Genomic DNA, 20,547 nt, shown 5'->3' on the forward strand with positions numbered 1-20,547 from the left:
GCAGCACCTGCCAGAGGAGGATCCCTGACAGGGGAAGGCACACGACCAGCTGAGGCCTGCTGGGTCTGTGGCCCGAGCACCCCACCCCCACCCTTTCTCCCAACCGGCCACCCAGGCCCAGGCTTCCTCGTGCACCTGGGACCTTCATCAGGCACCCGTTACCTGCATAACTGGGAGAGGCCAGGGCCACAGAGGGGACAAACCCAAGCCCTGACCCTGCAGGGCTCCAAGGCTGTGTGGGACCTATCCCACTCGTGTGTAGCACGGGCAAAGAGACTCAGAGTGTTTACAGAACCCAGGGGCCGCCCCGCTGCCTGGAGGGGCCAAGGGGCCTAAGTTGGTCCACCAATGTCAGGCACATGGTACCTGTGATACAACACACCCACCCACCTGCCACGTGCACACATGCATACACACATGCACACATGAAGTACATGCCTGCGCACATGTGCATGCACATAAACACAAGTGCAAAAGCAAAATGCATGTGCACACATGCAAATGCACACATGCACACACCATATACACATGTATGTGTATGCATGTGCAGATGCGCATGCACACAAATTCACACATACACATGCAAAGTATACACACACAACATGCACACACACACACACAAGCACTCCTGCGCACCCATGACTTAACTAACTAGAAACCGGACTTACCAGAAACTCGGTAAGGGAGGGGGAAAGAGACATTGCCAGACTTCCTTCCCACAAAGAAGAAAGTCAGGCTAGAGGGGGCAATGGGGACCTCAAGTAAAACAGAATCTGCCTAAGCTAGAAAGAAGAGGAAAGAATAGTGCCATCACCTCGCTGCTCTCTGTCTGGGCCCTTGACTGTCTCCGGGCCCAGAAGCTCCCAAACATTGAGAAGTAAACTGCAGATCAATCTCACAGGAAGAACATCCATGCCCCAAAGAAATGCATACGGTAAGTATTTCCCGACGCCAACCGCAGAGCCTGTCCTTGCCTTCCCTATGTCCACCCCACAAGACGCTTTCTTTCCATTTAGTGCCTTACTGCATTGGACCCCACTTTATTTTTTTAAATAATTTCTTACAATTATACATACACACATAGGCAATTTTAGATGCATATGAGATGGTCTTTGTTATCTTTTCTTTTCTCACCTGGTCCTCCCCTTCCCACCTGCCCCCTTGCAGCCCAACTCTGATGCATCCATTCATATTCCCAGAAAATCCTAAGAAGCATGTGGAAACATATACATGCATATTCATATAGGAGCTACAGGAACTTTCTTGTTATCATTTTACTAAAATAGCATCTCATTATGCACCCAAAAAACAGTGAGGGGATTCCTTTACCAGCCATCAAAACACATAAAAAAGCTGCTATCATAAACCCAATGTGGTTTTAGCATGTGAAAAGACAATGAGAGCAGTGGAACGGATTAAACAATCCCCAGATGAAACCCAGATTACATGAGAACAATATTCAACAGAGCTGAAGTTCCACTCATGGGTCAAAGGATGGATTATTTAATAATTAGTGCCAGCGAAGTGCAAGGAAATACAATTGGACTTCTCCCCTTCTTAAATATCTTATTCCCTATTATGCAAAAGCATCCCAGACATGTTCACTATTCTGGATCAAATATATAAAACAGTAAAAACCCTGCAAGAAAATCAAGGAGACAACCCGTATCATCTAGAGATGGGGAAAACTTTTTCATCACAAAGCTGGGTACCTAGAAGCCAGGAAAGAAAAGACAGACACAGTCAACAACAAAATAATTGAAGTCTTGATGGCAGATGACACTGTTAATAAAAGTAACTAACAAACAACAGATTTGGGGGGAAACATTTTCAATCAGAAGAAAGTCTGAATTCTTATCAATAACAAATAAACAGCTCCTACAAACTGGCAAGAGAGGGAGTGACATCCTGGTAGAAAAATGGCAGTTCTCAGAAGAATGAATCCACTTGGCCAAAGAGCATGAAGCAAAGATGCTTAAACTCACGAGGAGACAGGCAGATGCAAATCAAAGTAACAGAGCTGTAATTCCACCCCCCTGGGATTGGCAAAAATCAAGATACCTACAAACTGCTGGGAGAGGATGCTGAAAATAGGGGAACAAAGGACCTGCTCTGATCTCTTTTGAAAGTAATCCAGAAAGGTCTATACAGAGAAAAGAAACACACTCTCTTTGCCCCAGCAGCACCATTCCTGGAACCCTACCCCATCGGATACCAGCAAATGTGTGTGGCCAGGGAATTTCCTGGAAGCACGTGTCATAATGGCTGTATCAGTTTCCTGCAGCTGCTATAACAAATGACCACGCACTGAAGCTTAAAACAAGACATTTATTGTCTCGTGGTTCTGGAGGTCAGTCCAAAGTCGAGGTTTCAGCACGCTTGAGGGGAGAATCCTCTTCCAGCCTCTTCCAGCTTCTGGGAGGTGCCGACATTCCTTGGCTTGCAGCTGCATCCTCCAGTCCCTGCCTCCATCACCACGTGTGTATCCAACCTCCCCCTGCCTCCTGTTTATGCCTCCATCACCACGTGTGTATCCAACCTCCCCCTGCCTCCTGTTTATAGGGACACTTGTGATTACTTTAGGGCCCACAGGATAATCCAGGATGATCTCCGCATCTCAAGAGCCTTCACTTAATCACACCTGCAAAGTCTTGGCTACATAAGGTGATGAGCACAGACATCAGGGATTATGTCTTTAGGGACCATCATTCAGCCTTCTACAGGTGAAACTCAACAGAGTCCTACTGTGAAGACTGGTCCCATGGAGCAGTGTCCACCATCACAAGATCTAGTCCATCATCAAGCCCACAAACTACCAGAGAAGAAAGCAAGATGCGTTATCCCGTCTCGGTAATTAACCCAGCCAGGCTTCTGTCGGGTTTACGGAGGAAGACAATGGGGCCAAAGTTTGTGTCCCACAACTTTTTCAGTTTCCTGCAAAAAGGAGTGCCTTCCCTTAACTCAACCAAAAGTGCGGGTCACCCAAGCCCCTGGACTGGCGATGCCTTTCAGAAGGAGGCAGGGAAAGGAGATGAAGGCGTGAAGGGGTGGTACATGCACAAGGCTTCCAGAGGAGGTCGGGAGTGCCTCCTTCCCAAATCCACCATCCAGCTCCCAAACCCATCTGTGCTCACACCAAGTCCTAAACCCCACCATGGCCGAGGCGGCGGCTGTCTTCTACTTTGCCCACACTCCCCACTCTGCTTCCTAAGTTCAACTCATTTCCAGCTCCACCTGAGGATGCTGAGTCCACCAGCCCGGGCCAGCAATTTGGCAGGACTCGGCAGGGCTCAGCCTTGGGGGTACCCGTGGGGAGCAGCGCTGAGCCCCACAGTCTCCAGGAAATGAGAGGGACATGTGTTCCCCCCTACCTGCCATCCCACATCCACTTCTTCCAACATAGCCACCTATGCGACTCTGCAGGATTTCAAGGGCAACCCCTCCCACACACAGCCTGGCCAGCTTGATTTTTCTGTGCCACGGAAGCACTACGTTGCATCCCTCTCAATCTTTCCCCGCGTGATCTCTGTCTCCCCAGTCATGACAGAGGACCCTCAAGGGCAGGAAGCGTCCCTGGGGCCACCGCTGCGTACAGGTGAGTATCAAGTATAAGTTTCTATCTGATGAATGAATGAGTGAGTGAATGATGCATGGATGCACTTCCCAATGGGCAGGGCCAGGCGGGCTTGGCCTCTGGCTCCAGCTGGGACCACCCCCCACCCATGACCAGTCCTCACACATCTCCCCAGCTCCAGGCTTAGCTCCCCAACGCCACGTGGGCCTTGAATAAGCATCTCAAAGTGCACATGTCCCCAGACCATGCTCCCCACCACCCCAATAGCAAGATGCCTCCTAGAAGGCCCCTGTGCTATCGTCCCATAAATGGAGCCGTCCTCCTTCCAATGGCTCAAGACAAAACCTCCAAACATCCTCAACCCCTTCTTCTCCCTCTTTCCCCAGAACCAACCTGGCAGCAAATCCTGCCACCTCCACCTCCAAATAAAATCCCTAATCACACCGTTCACCCACCTACATTGCTACTACTTGAGCCCCCGCCCCCCAATTTCTCTCTCCTGAGTCACTTAGGCAGCATCCTAATCGCCATCCCTCCCGCCAATTCTCCCCCAGCAGCCAGTGGTCCTGTTCGACCCTCCACTGCTCCCAGCCTCCCTCTGCAGCATTTAAAGTGGCCAAAAAGCCCTTCATATCTGTTTGGTTTCCTCCCTCTGACTCTGCCTCAGCCCCTCCTCAACGTTCCCCGAACCACCACCCACACCCCACCCTGAGCATGCTCCTGCCTCAGGGCCTTTGCACGTGCTGTTCCCTCTGCCTGGATCTCCCTTCCCAACACAGGCATGGCTCTCGCCCCTTTACCTCTTTACCCAGCCTTCCTTCCCCACTGAGGTCTTCCTGGTTCCCCTCCTGGAACTGCAACCCTGTCCTCTGCTTTGAACCCTTTAGCACCATCTAATCCACTTACCTCTGATGTGCAGATTTCGTTTGTGGTCCGCCTTACCCTACACCAGAATGTTTTCCCCATTTCTGAAAACCCAGTGTGTAGAGAACACCTGGTCCAGCACGGCCTGCACCCTACAGCTCCCACCCCCACAACCTGAGCTCCGATGAGCTGTGTGCCTTTGAACTCTGCCCCAATGAGCTGTGCTCAGCAGACACAAAACGGCAAAGCCCGTGCATATGGATGAAAACGCACCAGATGCACCTGGAAAGTTATTTCATAAAAGGCTCACTTCACCAGATTCACATGTGTGCATGACAGTATCACCCACATGTCTGCTGGTTTGAAAGAAAAATGGGCCCTCTGTGGGAAACAAACCACTTGTCCAGATGTGGGAACGCCCGCGGGTCTTTCCCCAGGGCCCCATGGCCTGTGTGCTCCACAGAACGGCAGCCCCTCCACCCAGGAGCACGTCAGCAGGGCCACTGAGGCAGCCAAAGCCACTGCTCATCCAACGGAGGGAGGGCAGAGGTTAAATGGTGGTGTCTCCTCCCACAGGACACCTGCGATGCAATTAATTAGAAGTTGCTATGGATATAACCATGCCCTCCACAAAAACACGTTCAAGTCCTAACCCCGAGTCTGTGGGTGTGAACTCCTTTGTAAATGGGATATTCCAAGCTCCTATTAAGATGAGGTCAAACATAATCAGGGAGGGCCTTAACCCAACAAGGCAGCAGTCCCTCGAAGCCAAGGAAATTTGGACATAGCTAGTCAGCTGAAGCCAGAGGAGACAGGAGGAGACAGACGCCAAGTGATGGAGGCCAAGATGGAGCTATGGATTGCTGCAAGCCACCACCAGAATGCTACAGACTTTGGAGCAAGCCCAGCCTGCTCATACCTTGATTTTGGAATCTACCCTCCAAAACTGCAAGACAATGGATTCCTGTCATAGAAGCCAACCAGTCTGTTTTTGTTACAGCAGCCCTGGCAGACTAACACACAAGCGATGCTATGCTACTCACCAATCAACGCATCCAGGATATGGTTGTTAACTGGAAAATCAGGCCACAGAATCACCATATGTTTCTCTATCTACAGAAAAGGAGGGGGGCAGGCAGCTCCTGTCCCCACCCCCTACTTACCCCTATTTGCATGTTCTCGAAAGAGAGCAATGCAACAGAATATGTTTTCCTTTGGATGGTGGAAATGAAGGTTCACCCCCGTATGTTCTACTTTTCTACACTAAATATGTATTTCTTGTGAAATAAAAGGTTATGTGTTCTAAAAATAAATGGGTCTGTATGCAAAGTGGACGAACGTCTGGTGAGGACAGATGGGTGTGATTCAGCCGGTTTACTAAAGCTGCCATTATGCAAAATACCAGAAATGGATCGGTTTTTATAAAGGGGATTTATTAGTTTACAGATTTACAGTTCTAAGGCCATAAGAGTGTCCAAACTAAGGCATCAACAAGAGGGTACCTTCACTGAAGAAAGGCTGATGATGTCCAGAACAAGCCTGTCAGCTGGAAAGGCAAGTGGCTGGCATCTGCTGGTCCTTTGCTCCTGGGTTGTGTTTCAAAATGGCTTTCTCCAAAATGTCTCTGGGCTTTTCTCTCTCTTTTAGTTTCTCTCCCTCAGCTCTGGTGCATCCATGCTTGTTCTCCCAGGACGTTTCTCTCTTAAGCGACTGGGGGCCTTCTCTTAGCATCTCCAGGGCAAACTCTGGGCTTCATGTCTTTGCTTACCATCTCCAAATGTCCTTCTGTCTGCCTCTCCCAGTGTCTCCAAGCATCTGGGTCTGTGTGGGCTCTCTGCTCTCTTAAGGACTCCAGTGATCTAATTAAGACCCACCCTGAATGGGTGGGGTCAAATCTCCATGGAAACAACCTAATCACAAAGTCTCACCCACAGTAAGTCCACATCCACAAGCCTGGATTAAAAGAACATAGCCTTGGAGGCGGGGCAAGATGGAAGACTGGTGAGCTGTATGTTTTAGTTACTCCTCCAGGAAAGTAGGTAGAAAGCCAGGAACTGCGTGGACTGGACACCACAGAGCAATCTGTCTTTGGGCATACTTCATACAACACTCATGAAAATGTCGAACTGCTGAGATCAGCGAAATCTGTAAGTTTTTGCGGCCAGGGGACCCGCGCCCCTCCCTGCCAGGCTCAGTCCCGTGGGAGGAGGGGCTGTCAGCTCCGGGAAGGAGAAGGGAGAACTGCAGTGGCTGCTCTTATCGGAAACTCATTCTACTGATCCAGACTCCAACCATAGATAGACAGAGACCAGACACCAGAGAATCTGTGAGCAGCCAGCCCAGCAGAGAGGAGACAGGCATAGAAAAAAAAAAACAACACGAAAAACTCCAAAATAAAAGCAGAGGATTTTTAGAGTTCTGGTGAACACAGAAAGGGGAAGGGCGGAGCTCAGGCCCTAAGGTGCATATGCAAATCCCGAAGAAAAGCCGATCTCTCTGCCCTGTGGACCTTTCCGTAATGGCCCTGGTTGCTTTGTCTCTTAGCATTTCAATAACCCATTAGATCTCTGAGGAGAACCATTTTTTTTTTTTTTTAATCCTTTTTTCTTTTTCTAAAACAATCACTCTAAGAAGCCCAATACAGAAAGCTTCAAAGACTTTCAATTTGGGCACGTCAAGTCAAGAGCAGAACTAAGAGCTCTGAGACAAAAGGCAATAATCCAGTGGCTGAGAAAATTCACTAAACACCACAACTTCCCAAGAAAACGGGGGTGTCCGCTCACAGCCACCATCCTGGTGGACAGGAAACACTCCTGCTCATCGCCAGCCCCATAGCCCAGAGCTGCCCCAGACAACCCAGTGTGACGGAAGGGCTTCAAATAACAGGCACACACCACAAAACTGGGCGTGGACATTAGCCTTCCCTGCAACCTCAGCTGATTGTCCCAGAGTTGGGAAGGTGGAGCAGTGTGAATTAACAAAGCCCCATTCAGCCATCATTTCAGCAGACTGGGAGCCTCCCTACACAGCCCAGCAGCCCAGAACTGCCCTGGGGGGACGGCACTCACCTGTGACATAGCACAGTCATCCCTCAACAGAGGACCCGGGGTGCACAGCCTGGAAGAGGGGCCCACTTGCAAGTCTCAGGAGCCATACGCCAATACCAAAGACTTGTGGGTCAGTGGCAGAGACAAACTGTGGCAGGACTGAACCGAAGGATTAGACTATTGCACCAGCTTTAAAACTCTAGGATCACCAGGGAGATTTGATTGTTAGGGCCACCCCCACTCCCCGACTGCCCAGAAACACGCCCCACATACAGGGCAGGCAACACCAACTACACACGCAAGCTTGGTACACCAATTGGGCCCCACAAGACTCACTCCCCCACTCACCAAAAAGGCTAAGCAGGGGAGAACTGGCTTGTGGAGAACAGGTGGCTCGTGGACGCCACCTACTGGTTAGTTAGAGAAAGTGTACTCCACGAAGCTGTAGATCTGATAAATTAGAGATAAGGACTTCAATAGGTCTACAAACCCTAAAAGAACCCTATCAAGTTCAGCAAATGCCACGAGGCCAAAAACAACAGAAAATTATAAAGCATATGAAAAAACCAGACGATACGGATAACCCAAGCCCAAGCACCCAAATCAAAAGCTCAGAAGAGACACAGCACCTAGAGCAGCTACTCAAAGAACTAAAGATGAACAATGAGACCATAGTACGGGATATGAAGGAAATCAAGAAGACTCTAGAAGAGCATAAAGAAGACATTGCAAGACTAAATAAAAAAATGGATGATCTTATGGAAATTAAAGAAACTGTTGACCAAATTAAAAAGATTCTGGACACTCATAGTACAAGACTAGAGGAAGCTGAACAACGAATCAGTGACCTGGAAGATGACAGAATGGAAAATGAAAGCATAAAAGAAAGAATGGGGAAAAAAATTGAAAAAATTGAAATGGACCTCAGGGATATGATAGATAATATGAAACGTCCAAATATAAGACTCATTGGTGTCCCAGAAGGGGAAGAAAAGGGTAAAGGTCTAGGAAGAGTATTCAAAGAAATTGTTGGGGAAAACTTCCCAAATCTTCTAAACAACATAAATACACAAATCATAAATGCTCAGCGAACTCCAAATAGAATAAATCCAAATAAACCCACTCCGAGACATATACTGATCACACTGTCAAACACAGAAGAGAAGGAGCAAGTTCTGAAAGCAGCAAGAGAAAAGCAATTCACCACATACAAAGGAAACAGCATAAGACTAAGTAGTGACTACTCAGCAGCCACCATGGAGGCGAGAAGGCAGTGGCACGATATATTTAAAATTCTGAGTGAGAAAAATTTCCAGCCAAGAATACTTTATCCAGCAAAGCTCTCCTTCAAATTTGAGGGAGAGCTTAAATTTTTCACAGACAAACAAATGCTGAGAGAATTTGCTAACAAGAGACCTGCCCTACTGGAGATACTAAAGGGAGCCCTACAGACAGAGAAACAAAGACAGGACAGAGAGACTTGGAGAAAGGTTCAGTACTAAAGAGATTCGGTATGGGTACAATAAAGGATATTAATAGAGAGAGGGGAAAAATATGGCAAACATAAACCAAAGGATAAGATGGCTGATTCAAGAAATGCCTTCACGGTTATAACGTTGAATGTAAATGGATTAAACACCCCAATTAAAAGATATAGATTCGCAGAATGGATCAAAAAAAATGAACCATCAATATGTTGCATACAAGAGACTCATCTTAGACATAGGGACACAAAGAAACTGAAAGTGAAAGGATGGAAAAAAATATTTCATGCAAGCTACAGCCAAAAGAAAGCAGGTGTAGCAATATTAATCTCAGATAAAATAGACTTCAAATGCAGGGATGTTTTGAGAGACAAAGAAGGCCACTACATACTAATAAAAGGGGCAATTCAGCAAGAAGAAATAACAATCGTAAATGTCTATGCACCCAATCAAGGTGCCACAAAATACATGAGAGAAACTGGCAAAACTAAAGGAAGCAATTGATGTTTCCACAATAATTGTGGGAGACTTCAACACATCACTCTCTCCTATAGATAGATCAACCAGACAGAAGACCAATAAGGAAACTGAAAACCTAAACAATCTGATAAATGAATTAGATTTAACAGACATATACAGGACATTACATCCCAAATCACCAGGATACACATACTTTTCTAGTGCTCACAGAACTTTCTCCAGAATAGATCATATGCTGGGACATAAAACAAGCCTCAATAAATTTAAAAAGATTGAAATTATTCAAAGCACATTCTCTGACCACAATGGAATACAATTAGAAGTCAATAACCATCAGAGACTTAGAAAATTCACAAATACCTGGAGGTTAAACAACACACTCCTAAACAATTAGTGGGTTAAAGAAGAAATAGCAAGAGAAATTGCTAAATATATAGAGACGAACGAAAATGAGAACAAAACATACCAAAACCTATGGGATGCAGCAAAAGCAGTGCTAAGGGGGAAATTTATAGCACTAAACGCATATATTAAAAAGGAAGAAAGAGCCAAAATCAAAGAACTAATGGATCAACTGAAGAAGCTAGAAAATGAACAGCAAACCAGTCCTAAACCAAGTACAAGAAAAGAAATAACAAGGATTAAAGCAGAAATAAATGACATAGAGAACAAAAAAACAATAGAGAGGATAAATATCAACAAAAGTTGGTTCTTTGAGAAGATCAACAAGATTGACAAGCCCCTAACTAGACTGACAAAATCAAAAAGAGAGAAGACCCATATAAACAAAATAATGAATGAAAAAGGTGACATAACTGCAGATCCTGAAGAAATTAAAAAAATTATAAGAGGATATTATGAACAACTGTATGGCAATAAACTGGAGAATGCAGAAGAAATGGACAATTTCCTGGAAACATATGAACAACCTAGACTGACCAGAGAAGAAATAGAACTCAACCAACCCATCACAAGCAAAGAGATCCAATCAGTCATCAAAAATCTTCCCACAAATAAATGCCCAGGGCCAGATGGCTTCACAGGGGAATTCTACCAAACTTTCCAGAAAGAACTGACACCAATCTTACTCAAACTCTTTCAAAACATTGAAGAAAATGGAACACTACCTAACTCATTTTATGAAGCTAACATCAATCTAATACCAAAACCAGGCAAAGATGTTACAAAAAAGGAAAACTACCGGCCAATCTCCCTAATGAATATAGATGCAAAAATCCTCAACAAAATACTTGCAATTCGAATCCAAAGACACATTAAAAAAATCATCCACCATGACCAAGTGGGGTTCATTCCAGGCATGCAAGGATGGTTCAACATAAGAAAAACAATCAATGTATTACAACACATTAAAAACTCGAAAGGGAAAAATCAATTGATCATCTCAATAGATGCTGAAAAAGCATTTGACAAAATCCAACATCCCTTTTTGATAAAAACACTTCAAAAGGTAGGAATTGAAGGAAACTTCCTCAACATGATAAAGAGCATATATGAAAAACCCACAGCCAGCATAGTACTCAATGGTGAGAGACTGAAAGCCTTCCCTCTAAGATCAGGAACAAGACAAGGATGCCCGCTGTCACCACTGTTATTCAACATTGTGCTGGAAGTGCTAGCCAGGGCAATCCGGCAAGACAAAGAAATAAAAGGCATCCAAATTGGAAAAGAAGAAGTAAAACTGTCATTGTTTGCAGACGATATGATCTTCTATCTAGAAAACCCTGAGAAATCGACGATACAGCTACTAGAGCTAATAAACAAATTTAGCAAAGTAGCGGGATACAAGATTAATGCACATAAGTCAGTAATGTTTCTATATGCTAGAAATGAACAAACTGAAGAGACACTCAAGAAAAAGATACCATTTTCAATAGCAACTAAAAAAATCAAGTACCTAGGAATCAACTTAACCAAAGATGTAAAAGACCTATACAAAGAAAACTACATAACTCTACTCAAAGAAATAGAAGGAGACCTTAAAAGATGGAAAAATATTCCATGTTCATGGATAGGAAGGCTAAATGTCATTAAGATGTCAATTCTACCCAAACTCATCTACAGATTCAATGCAATCCCAATCAAAATTCCAACAACCTACTTTGCAGACTTGGAAAAGCTAGTTATCAAATTTATTTGGAAAGGGAAGATGCCTCGAATTGCTAAAGACACTCTAAAAAAGAAAAACGAAGTGGGAGGACTTACACTCCCTGACTTTGAAGCTTATTATAAAGCCACAGTTGCCAAAACAGCATGGTACTGGCACAAAGATAGACATATAGATCAATGGAATCGAATTGAGAATTCAGAGATAGACCCTCAGATCTATGGCCGACTGATCTTTGATAAGGCCCCCAAAGTCACTGAACTGAGCCATAATGGTCTTTTCAACAAATGGGGCTGGGAGAGTTGGATATCCATATCCAAAAGAATGAAAGAGGACCCCTACCTCACCCCCTACACAAAAATTAACTCAAAATGGACCAAAGATCTCAATATAAAAGAAAGTACCATAAAACTCCTAGAAGATAATGTAGGAAAACATCTTCAAGACCTTGTATTAGGCGGCCACTTCCTAGACTTTACACCCAAAGCACAAGCAACAAAAGAGAAAATAGATAAATGGGAACTCCTCAAGCTTAGAAGTTTCTGCACCTCAAAGGAATTTCTCAAAAAGGTAAAGAGGCAGCCAACTCAATGGGAAAAAATTTTTGGAAACCATGTATCTGACAAAAGACTGATATCTTGCATATACAAAGAAATCCTACAACTCAATGACAATAGTACAGACAGCCCAATTATAAAATGGGCAAAAGATATGAAAAGACAGTTCTCTGAAGAGGAAATACAAATGGCCAAGAAACACATGAAAAAATGTTCAGCTTCACTAGCTATTAGAGAGATGCAAATTAAAACCACAATGAGATACCATCTAACACCGGTTAGAATGGCTGCCATTAAACAAACAGGAAACTACAAATGCTGGAGGGGATGTGGAGAAATTGGAACTCTTATTCACTGTTGGTGGGACTGTATAATGGTTCAGCCACTCTGGAAGTCAGTCTGGCAGTTCCTTAGAAAACTAGATATAGAGCTACCATTCGATCCGGCGATTGCACTTCTCGGTATATACCCGGAAGATCGGAAAGCAGTGACACGAACAGATATCTGCACGCCAATGTTCATGGCAGCATTATTCACAATTGCCAAGAGATGGAAACAACCCAAATGTCTTTCAACAGATGAGTGGATAAATAAAATGTGGTATATACACACAATGGAATACTACGCGGCAGTAAGAAGGAACGATCTCGTGAAACATATGACAACATGGATGAACCTTGAAGACATAATGCTGAGTGAAATAAGCCAGACACAAAAAGAGAAATATTATATGCTACCACTAATGTGAACTTTCAAAAATGTAAAACAAATGGTTTATAATGTAGAATGTAGGGGAACTAGCAGTAGAGAGCAATTAAGGAAGGGGGAACAATAATCCAAGAAGAACAGATAAGCTTTTTAACATTCTGGGGATGCCCAGAAATGACTATGGTCTGTTAATTTCTGATGGATATAGTAGGAACAGGTTCACAGAAAGGTTCCTATATTATGTAACTTTCTTGGGGTAAAGTAGGAACATGTTGGAAGTTAAGCAGTTATCTTAGGTTAGTTGTCTTTTTCTTACTCCCTTGTTATGGTCTCTTTAAAATGTTCTTTTATTGTATGTTTGTTTTCTTTTTAACTTTTTTTTTCATACAGTTGATTTAAAAAAGAAGGGAAAGTTAAAAAAAAAAAAAAAGAAAGAAAGAAAAACAAGGAAAAAAAATGATGTAGTGCCCCCTTGAGGAGCCTGTGGAGAATGCAGGGGTATTCGCCTACCCCACCTCCATGGTTGCTAACATGACCACAGACATAGGGGACTGGTGGTTTGATGGGTTGAGCCCTCTACCATAAGTTTTACCCTTGGGAAGACGGTTGCTGCAAAGGAGAGGCTAGGCCTCCCTATATTTGTGCCTAAGAGTCTCCTCCTGAATGCCTCTTTGTTGCTCAGATGTGGCCCTCTCTCTCTGGCTAAGCCAACTTGAAAGGTGAAATCACTGCCCTCCCCCCTACGTGGGATCAGACACCCAGGGGAGTGAATCTCCCTGGCAACGTGGAATATGACTCCCGGGGAGGAATGTAGACCCGGCATCATGGGACGGAGAACATCTTCTTGACCAAAAGGGGGATGTGAAAGGAAATGAAATAAGCTTCAGTGGCAGAGAGATTCCAAAACGAGCCGAGAGGTCACTCTGGTGGGCACTCTTACGCACACTTTAGACAACCCTTTTTAGGTTCTAAAGAATTGGGGTAGCTGGTGGTGGATACCTGAAACTATCAAACTACAACCCAGAACCCATGAATCTCGAAGACAGATGTATAAAAATGTAGCTTATGAGGGGTGACAATGGGATTGGGAAAGCCATAAGGACCACACTCCACTTTGTCTAGTTTATGGATGGATGAGTAGAAAAATAGGGGAAGGAAACAAACAGACAAAGGTACCCAGTGTTCTTTTTTACTTCAATTGCTCTTTTTCACTCTAATTATTATTCTTGTTATTTTTGTGTGTGTGCTAATGAAGGTGTCAGGGATTGACTTAGGTGATGAATGTACAACTATGTAATGGTACTGTAAACAATCGAAAGTACGATTTGTTTTGTATGACTGCATGGTATGTGAATATATCTCAATAAAATGATTAAAAAAAAATACAAAAAAAAAAAAAAAAAAAAGAACATAGCCTTTCCTGGGGTACATAACAGCTTCATACCGGCACAGGCAGCTAGAGCCCAGCCCTGCCTACGGGGCACCCAAGGGCTCAGAGGTGGGAGCACAAGCCCTTAGTGACAGCAGTCTGTCCCAGAGGCTGGGAGATGCCGTGTTCCCTGCCGTAAGCCCAGCAGAAAACAACCAGGCCATAACAGAAGGGGCGTGGGTGTGATCACCAAAGTAAAGCCCAGCACTCCATCTTACAACAGTCTGCAAAAATGCAGCAAAAACAATAGCACTTGGGCAAAATGTTAAAACCAGTGGGGGTGAGAAGGTACGTTGGAGCTCTCTGCATGGGTTTTGTATTATTTCTGCAACTGTCCTGTAAGTTTGAAATTATTTCAGAATAAAAAGTCTAAAAAATAAATAAATGTTTTTTTAAAAAATAGCACTCAAGTCTAAATGTATTCTCGAAGCCTGCAGTATCTGTTATGTTTGAATCAGTAGCTCCCAACCCAAGGGCATTTGGCCTGAGGGTCAGGCAACCATGGCAGAGGGAACTCAAATGCACCAGGCACCGAAGAACAGCCTAGCACCGAAGAACAGCCTAAAACCGTGCTGGCCGCAACAAATACCTCGTGTCATGTGCTGGTTTTAGACTTTTCTGGAAGACACATTAGCAGAGTAAAAGCAAACAGGTAAAGTTCATTTGAATAGTAGATTTCATTTAACTCCCTATGTATCTGAGATGCTATCACATTGACATGCAATTAATATAAAAATTACTGATGAGATATTTTACATTCTTTTCTTCGTACCAAGTCTCTGAAATCCCACGTGTGCTTTTGAGACGCTCACGGCTCATCTCGTTTCACACCAGCCACGTTTCTGGGGCTCAATGTGACCCATGGAGCACGGCTACTGCAGAACGGCTACTGCGCTGGACGGCCCAGCTACAGAACAGGAACAAACAAAGTCACCCAGCTCAGCTGCTGGGAAGACAGTTCAGGTAGAAGCTTCCAATCACTATGAATTGACCCACTCAAACCAAGAGTTCAGTTCCTGTTAAAGGAAGGGGTCCTGGACCCAGCGATCAGCAAGGGCCAGCAGGCCCTGCAACCTGATGTCGGATCCTGGGGAGAGCCAACCTCCCACCCATGGCCTCCCACCCATGGCCCCTCACCTGCCAACACCCCAAGTTGTCCGTAAAGCAGCTTTTGAACATACTGTTTGTATTAGTCAGGGTTCTCTAGGGAAACAGAATCAATGAGAGATACCTATAAATATAAGATTTATAAAAGTTTCTCATGCAACTGTGGGTATGCAAGAGTCCAAATCCTGTAGGGCAAACAGCAAACCAGCAACTCCAACGAAGATGTTCGACGAACTCCTCAGGAAATGAACTGGGATCTTCGATGAACGTGTTCGATGAACTCCTCAGGAAACGAACTGGCAACTTCGACAAACTCCTCAGGAAGTCAGCCGAAGAAGAAGAAAAGGTCCTCTATCTGTCTCACTTATAAGTCATCAACTGATTAATTGGATTAAGTCCAGCCAATTGCATTCTCTCATTGCGGAAGACACGGCCTGTGCTGATGTCATCAGTCACAGCTGCAGCCAATTGACTGATGATTTAATAAACCAGCCTGTTGGTTTATTTACCAGCCATAAATGTCCTCACAGCAATGGTTAGGCCAGTGCTTGCTTGACCAGACAGCTGGGTACCTGTGATATCATTTATATCCTAAGTCTTCAAATCATATGCCTGGGCTAATACCACACATGGAGAACTTTATGGATAATTTTAGCTATTTGCATCTTTTAATGAATCCATGAACTCTTAGTCCCTGGAAGTGAATCTTCAGAGATTCGAAGTGGCAAACCATTCACAGTTCAGATCACATTGGCGCCTGCAGAACCCCATGGCATTCCTGGTGTTTTTCCAGGGTTACAGCCTCTCGGGAGCAGCCGGGGTATGAGAGGCAGGTCTGGGTTCCCTCCAGAGCCTCCCGAAACATTACAGAGATCATTTACACCCACTTCAGTGTTATTTAATGAAATCCCAGCCTGCTGGACACTACATTCCACTTGCTAAAAATGAAACACATATCCTTGAACTGGGGGCCCCCGTAACAATGTGGGAAATGTCCCCCGACCTCTGCAGGGGCTCACGTGCACCCACCAGGCAGATGGGAGATCATACAAAGACAATTTATAAAATGCTTTAAAACAACCATGAAAAAGAGAGAAAAGAAGACAAGCAAAACCTAAAGACCAGGCCACATTGAAACATCAAAATTCAAAGTAATGTGCTTTCTGCACCCAACATCCTCACCATAAACATATTCAAGCTTTAGGAATTTGAGCCTAAGAAGAGAAGTCGCAAGCAAAATGTAAAATTACATCCTGTCACTCTTCCAGCCCTGCCAGCCAGACATCCAGATGAGCACGTCCTCTGAGGGGACAGAAACTTCCCTGTCACCTCTCCAGTGACACGCTTCTGGGGAAGTTTGCTGGCAGGGATGACCTCATGGCTATTTTCACAGCTGCTGCCTCAGTGGACATGACAGAGGGCAGCCCTGGCACCCCCATCCCACCCCTCGGCCAGCCAGACCCCCAGGGCCGTCTGCTCCCTGGGCCCCAACCCTCGGGCTCCTTCCAAAGGCCACCCTCCGTTTCACGGCAGCGTGAAACTCATCATAGCACCAGGGCCAGCAGAGCCAACAAGAACACTGTCTGCTTTGTCCTGGTGAAAAGAACTCGCTGATGGCAAGGACGTCTGTTTGTCTGTCTGTACCACTCCAAAGTGGTTGCCTCAAAAAAGAATGTTTTTTGGCTTCCCACTTCAACATAAGTTCTAGAATATATTTTCAAATCTTCCTAAGCATTTCCTTTTAACGTTCTTTTTCGTATGCAGCCTATTTAACGTGGAAGCTAAAGCAGCAGGTGGATCTCACTACCACGCCACTACCCTCCAGTGCCCCTACCCTCCAGTGCTGCTACTTCGGAATGGCTCCACTCCCAAGGATGTGGACAGAGCAGCCCCCTGGGCAGGTGAACATGCCCAGCTCAGACTGAGGGCCTCCCCGTGGACATCTCAGCACGCTGGGAGGCAGATATTTTTGATGATGCCCCCCTACCTCCAAGTTTACAGATGAGGAAACTGAAGTTTCTGAAGATGCAGGAGCAGCTCCACGGCCAGACAGCTCATGGGGGCTACGTACGGGGGAGAGCTGACCCGCCAGGCAGTTCCAGAACCTTCTGTCCTGGAAGGGCACAGGGTCTGGAGAAGACAGGCAGCAGGCTGCTGATCCTGGACGGGCTATTAGGCGTGGCTTGGACAAATCCTTTCCCTGCTCTCTGCCTCAGTCTCCACAACGCAAACAGGAACACTCAGGGTGGTGTCCCTCACAGGCTGCGTGACCTGAGGACAGGGCTACATTAGCAGCCTTCGTACAGAGAGTCACCCTGCCTCCAAATTCCTGCAGCACCTCAGGAAGCAGCAGGGAGTGAGAAAGGAGCCAGGCCATTCAACATCTTGCAGAGGACTTGCAGCCCCAGCACCCTCCTGGGCCCCTTCCTGAGCTGCCCACCTGTCCCCAGACATCCTGAAACTCCAGGGGTCAGAGGATGTGAGTTAGTGCAAGGAAGTGAGGAAAAGGAGAAGCAAGAAATCCAGGTCTGCCAGCTCCCTAAGGCAGAGTGGCAGGACTAAGACGTGCATCCAGGGGAACGTGGGAGGGGGGCAGGGGCAGAGGCACCCCCGGCATGACCCCCAGAGGCCTCTCCAGGACTCCCCAACCCCCCTTCCTTCTGGCATTGAGAAGCAGGGGCTGGATTCACACCCATTGCCCACAAGCCACCTCCCACACCCCTCCCAGCCCCATCTCCCTGCACTTCTATCCCACACGCAAACTGCCTGAGCTTTCTGAGACATGCATTCATCTTCATTATTTGCAGATGACATATGTGTGAATCTGCCTACTTGCCAAAATATATTTGTTCCCCCAAAACCAATATTCGTGGAGCTTTTGCGGTCATCCCGGGGCACGCGCAGAGCAGCGAAAAATCTGAGTCACCCAAAAACACACGGTCCCAGCCAAGGTCAAACAAGGTGATGCCCTGCCTTCTGTTTCAGCTCTTCACACCATAAACAAGCGCCCTTTCGAGGCACATTTAGTGCCACATTTATCCCATCTTTGTGCCTTTTGTTGCTGTTTAAAATGTCTAGTGTTCCTAAGCACAAGAAGGCTGTGTGATGTGCCGTGCAGAGAAAATACGTGTCAGATACGCTTCTCAGACATGAGTTCTCGTGCCACTGGCCTTGAGTTCACTGTTAGTAAATCAACAATATATATTAAAAAAAGAGTCTTTAAACAGAAACACACTTAAAATAAGGTTATGTATCAACAAAAATATTGAGATCGGAGGCTCTCAAGAACCAAACCCTGTATTTCCCCTAGGAACAAGGGTTCAAATTTTCAAATTCAATGTTTGCAGCCACTTTATAGAAATAACTACTGTAAATAATAAGAATTGACTGTACTCTCCTTTAGTTCTCATGGCACCTGATTGGTACTTAGGCACATAAAAACAGGTAAAAAATAGCTGCTGCCTGACATTGTACTGGAATATAACAAAACCTGCAGGGCCAATTCTATAAAGAATTATAACTTTGAGGGCGGATTTCACTACTTACCTAATGATCAGTGTCGTCAAACATGTCAGTAACCAGGATACAATTTCTTCCTACTGCCTACTGTTAGCAGAGTCTGAAACGAAGTTAGAAAAGACATTTTAGCACAGTGAACTTTGAACCAGAATGACTTAAAACGTATGTACAGAAATTCAATACCGCCACTAATACCACGGTGCTAAAAGCCCCCACCAGGGACTGTCAGTGCACTGCTAGAGAGGGGAGTCAGCCAAAGCATTTGCAAAGCAAAGCACCTGGCTGGACACATCTAGAGGAAGCATCCCAGCTGAGCTTTCTCCTGGAAAAAGGAGAGTGTCTGTGCTTTCCCGAGGCTGTCCTTTTCCCCTCTTTTCTCTGTGCCCAGTCGATAGCGTTTGATCCTATGTTTTTCGGCAGAAATCCTCTCCTTCCTGGGACACACAAATGTGAACATGTGCAGGCGTTACCCGGAAACGGTGTGACTGATGAGCGAGTCATGGTGAAAAAAATATTTTAGCACAAAGTTTCCAAATTATTCTCCAATTGAGAATCAGATAGTAAGAAAATGTTGGTGCTGGTGCTCAGTATTTCAACAATTTTTTAAGTTGTAAAATAAATGACATACTTAAAAACCAAATTAGAAGAGAAAGAGGGGACGGAGAAGAAGGGTAAAAGAGAAAGTAAAGAAGAAACCAAAAAAGTACCAGAATTTGTAGGGGTTTTAATAATCTTAAACATAAGGGAGGAAAGCAACCCAAGTGTCCATCAACAGATGAATGGATAAACAAAATGTGGTATATCCAACAAATGGAATATTATTCAGCCGTAAAAAGGAACGAAGGGCAACGTGGATGAATCCTGAAAACATGCTCAGTGAAATAAGCCAGACACAAAAGGATAAATATTGTACGAACTCACTTATAAGAAATACCTAGAATAAGCAAATTCATAAAGACAGAAAGCAGATTGGAGGTTACTTGGAGTCAAGGCGGGGACGAGGGAAGGGGGAGTTAGTGCTTAAAGGGTACAGGGTTTCTGTTTGGGGTGACGGAACAGTTTTGGTAATGGATGGTGATTCCAGGACTACGACACTGGGAATGTAATGAATGTCAATGAACTGTACATTTAAAATGGTTAAAACAGCAAATTTTATGTTATATGTTACAATTTTTTAAGTTGCAGAATTTCTGTTTGAAGGGGATGAAAAACTAGTGTAATGGATGCTGGTGAATATAACACAATACTGTGAATGTAATTAATACCACTGAATTTTACACTTGAAAGTGGTTAAAATGGGAATTTTGAGTTGTATATATGTTACTATAACAAAAAGTTTAAAAAAAGCGGGGGGGGGGGGGCTTACTAAGCATTGCACAAAACCCAGAAACCATAAAGGAAAAACATGAAGCAACAGGCCGAGCAAATTCTTTGCAACACACATGTCAAGGGTTTCCCATCCTTACTAATCCAAGAGCCCCTGGGCATCGTTTTGGCAAGCACCCCAAAAGCCAAACCAACCCAGGGCTCCAAAACGGGGTTACAGGTTTAAAACTACAAACGGCAGACTGAAGGGAAGGGAGATTTTCAACATTATTTATAATTAAAGAAACACCAACTAAAGCAAGATATTCATCCTTCTCTCTCAAATGG

General features: G+C 45.0%; 1 protein-coding gene across 6 annotated transcripts in view; it reads right to left on the reverse strand.

Annotated features, from left to right (window-relative positions):
- Positions 1-20,547, reverse strand: part of SEMA4D (semaphorin 4D) — a 174,070-nt gene that overhangs the window by 114,057 nt on the left and 39,466 nt on the right. For all 6 annotated transcript variants that reach the window (XR_005219085.1, XM_037850983.1, XM_037850982.1 and 3 more), the window contains exon 2: positions 18,922-18,994. The gene's annotated coding sequence lies outside the window, so the exon portion shown is untranslated. The remainder of the gene's footprint in view (positions 1-18,921; positions 18,995-20,547) is intronic.

Source organism: Choloepus didactylus, chromosome 10 (genome assembly GCF_015220235.1).
Source record: "Choloepus didactylus isolate mChoDid1 chromosome 10, mChoDid1.pri, whole genome shotgun sequence".
In the NCBI taxonomy this organism is placed as follows: domain Eukaryota; kingdom Metazoa; phylum Chordata; class Mammalia; order Pilosa; family Megalonychidae; genus Choloepus; species Choloepus didactylus.